Source organism: Choloepus didactylus, chromosome 7 (assembly GCF_015220235.1).
Source record: "Choloepus didactylus isolate mChoDid1 chromosome 7, mChoDid1.pri, whole genome shotgun sequence".
Lineage (NCBI taxonomy): Eukaryota > Metazoa > Chordata > Mammalia > Pilosa > Megalonychidae > Choloepus > Choloepus didactylus.
Window position 1 is genome coordinate 48,378,489 of NC_051313.1, and position 3,980 is coordinate 48,382,468.

The following is a 3,980-nucleotide window of genomic DNA, read 5'->3' on the forward strand; positions in this document are numbered from 1 at the left end:
CTATATAACACATAAGAATAACCTCCAGAATAATCTCTTGACTCCATTTGAAATCTCTCAGCAGCTGAAACCTCACTTTGTTTCATTTCTTTCCCCCCTTTTGGTCAAGAAGGTTTTCTCAATCCCATGCTGGGTCCAGACTCATCTCTGGGAGTCATGTCCCATGTTGCCAGGGAGATTTACACCCCTTGGAGTCATGAGCTACATAGAGGCGAGGGCAGCAGGTCCACCTGACAAGTTGACTTAGAGAGAGAGGCCCCATCTGAGCAACAAATGAGGTTCTCTGGGAATGACCCTTAGACACAATTGTAAGTAGGCTTAGCCTCTCCTTTTCAGTAACAAGCTTCATAAGGCAAAGTCCCAAGATCAAGGGTTTGGCCTACTAAATTGGGAGTCTGCAATGTTTGCAAGAGTATAAGAAATTCTCCAAGTGGGTAAAATAATATTTCCACATTTCCCCCAGTTCCACAAGGGGGCTGTGCAAATGCATTTTTATCCTCTGCCCAAATTATTCTGGGATGTATCTCACTCCCTGCTAAAGTTTCCATGTAATTATGGTGTTTGAATAAACTGACCATACAAGTTAAACTATATAGCATACTACAGAAAAGAAATACTTTCCACCAAATAAACATATCTACCTTTGGTCTGACACAGAAGTTGAAGTTTTAAAACACAGTTAATATCATTTCTCTACCCTTTAGTCTGATTTACCTTAGTCTTTGCCAAGGTCATTTCATTCATATTTCTAATTGAAGTCTGATCTCTTTTTCAGCTTTTTAAGTATTTGCTGTATGGGATAATGACATTCATAGCTACCAAACTGTAGCACTGAGTTTCAGATGTCACACAGATACTAGAAGTTCTAAGAACTGACCAGGTTATATACAAAAGCTCAGCATCTCAAAATCTGGAAATAACCATTATAACTCAGGAATAGAGGTAAATGTTGTAAGAGCTTACAATCTAAGCACCATTACGATAAGCCTTCCCCTGATAACCTATGCTCTCAGATTCATTTCTCAGAGTTTTCACATTATAGTTAGTCCATATTAATAAAACATTATAATGTCTGCCTTTTCATTTCTGGCTTATTTTATGCAACATACTGCCATCAAGGTACATTTACCTAGTTGCATACCTCACAACTTCATTTCTTCTTATAGCTACTCAATATTCCATACTATGTATACACACAGTTCTTCATTCCATTCATCAGTCAATGAACCCTTAGGCCACCTCCATCCATTGCAAATCATGAATATTGCCATCATAAACACCAGTGTGCAAATATTCATTTATGTCCCTACTCTCAGTTCTTCCAAGTGTATACCCAATAACAGGGTTGCAGGACCATATGGCAGCCCCACACTTAGCTTTCTGTGGAACCACCAAACTACCCTCCATATAGGCTGCATCAGTCTATTTCTCCATCAGCAGCGATGAGGTACATTCCCCTCTCCACATTTTCCCCAGCACTAGTATCCCTCAGTTTAGTTTCTAAACATTCAATCCTAAGTAAACAATCAGTGATCTTGGTATAAACATATAATTATGCATTCACAACCACAATCTATATGTGGGCATTTCCACTTCTTCTGGAAAAAAATAAAAGGAAAAAAATGAAGAATGAAAAAATAAAAATAAAATACATTATGAAGTTCAAACAAAATAACCACCACCAAAGGAATTCATCAAAAAGGTGAAGAAGCAGCCAACTCAATGGGAGAAAATATTTGGAAAACATGTATCTGAAAAAAGACTGATATCTTCTATATGTAAAGAAATCTTATAACTCAATGGCAATAGTACAAACAGCCCAATTATAAAATGGGCAAAAGATATGAAAAGACATTTCTCCAAAGAGGAAATACAGATGGCTAAAAAACACATGAAAAGATGTTCATCTTCATCAGCTGTTAGGGAGATGCAAATCAAGACCACAATGAGGTATCATCTCACACCAAAAAGAATAGGCTGCCTTTAAAAAAACAGGGAACTACAAATGCTGGAGAGGATGTGGAGAAATTGGAACTTTTATTCAGCCACTCTGGAAGACAGTTAGGTTGTTCCTCGGAAGACTAGATATTGAGTTACCCTACAATCCAGCAATTTCACCTCTCAGTATTTATCCAGAGGATCTGGAAACTGTGACACAAACAGATATTTGTACACTGATGTTCACAGTGGCATTGTTCACAATTTCCAAGAGATGGAAACAGCCTAAAAGTCCTTCATCAAGTGAGTGGATAAATAAAATGTGGTATATACACATGATGGAATACTACATAGCAGTAAGAAGGAACAAGGTCATGAAACATATGACAACCTGGATGAATCTTGAAGACATAATGCTGAGTGAAATAAGCCAGACACAAAAGGAGAGATATTGTATGTTACCACTAATGTGAACTCTGTGAAAAATGTAAAGTAAGTGTCTTATATTTTGTAGAATATAGGGGACCTAGAGATAGACAGCAGCTAGTGAAGGGGGAACAATAACCTAATAAGAGCAGATAAGATATTGAGGGTGATCTTAATGATATGGGAAGGCTCAGGTGTGACTATGGTTTGTTAATTTTCTTTCAGTATGTAGGAGTATATTGGAAGGAATGAAGTTATTTCAAGATATTTGTTTTTCCCATTGCTTTGCTTTATTTTGTTTTGATTTTTTTTTAATTTGACAAAAAAAAGTAATTAAAAGAAAAAAAATAAAAAGCTCCACTGTTGGCTGGCTGGGTAGCTCTAGCACTCACTTCTCTCTGCAGTCCAGCAGTGAGTTGGATGAGATCAGCCCTGTGGTCTCTCTGACCATCCATGACTCAGTCTTCTACTTTTACACAGGTTGTTGCCTCAGCCTGGGATGCCTTTTTCCCTTGCATCCACTTGGCAAACTATGATTCTTCCTTCAAAACCTTCTTTAGTGCTGGTCTCCTCCATGAAACATTCCCAAACAGAACCATCCCTACTTTCCCTCAGCAAACCATTCTGTCACTCCCACTTCTGCTGCATGGCTGTACCTTGAACATAAATCCAAAGTGGCACTCCCATTTTGGAATTATTTATTGGTTTACTAGCTGCGAGCTAGAGGTTTCATTTACCTTTGCCTCCCTATGGTCTGGCATAGAGCCTTGGACACAGTAGATGCTCAATACATGTTTGATGAACCAAAAAAAAAAAAAACATACAAAGGAAAAGAATCCCATACCCTTCCTTTAAATCCCCCAATTATAGACCTTTAGATATGGTGTATGGCCTTTGTTGAAATTAGTGGAAGAATATTACAATGTTACTGTTAACTATAGACTCTAGCTTCCATTGATTTTATTTTCCCCCAATACCATGCCATTCTCAACACCTTGCAAAGTTGACATTCATTTGTTCTCTCTCATGTAAAAAACATTCTTATATTTGCACATTTAATCATCATCATTGAACACTCTAGGATTCAATAAGTTATACAGTCATAGTCTTTAACTTCTATCTTTCCTTTTGGTGTCCTACAATGCCCCTAGCCTTCCTTTTCAACTCTACTCACACTCATCTTTGTTCAGAGTACTTACAACATTGTGCTACCATCACACATTATTGTGCTATCTACCAGGAACTATACAATCTATGCTTTTGAACACTCTGTACTTCTTCAGTATCAAATGCCCAGTCTCTACCCTTTTCTATCTCCTATTAACCTGTGTTCTCAACTTTACTCTCAAAGTTTGCTTACTAATGTTACTTCTTATTAGTGAGGTCATACGTATTTGTCCTTTTGTTCTGCCTAATTTCACTCAACATATCATCCACAAGATTCATCCACATTGTTATATGCTTCATGACTTTATTATCTTACAGTTGCATAATATTCCATCATATGTATATACCACATTTTCTTTATCCACTTGTTCATTAATGGACATTTGGATTGTTTCCATCTCTTGGTAATTGTGAACACCACCACTACAAACATTGATGTGCAAATATCT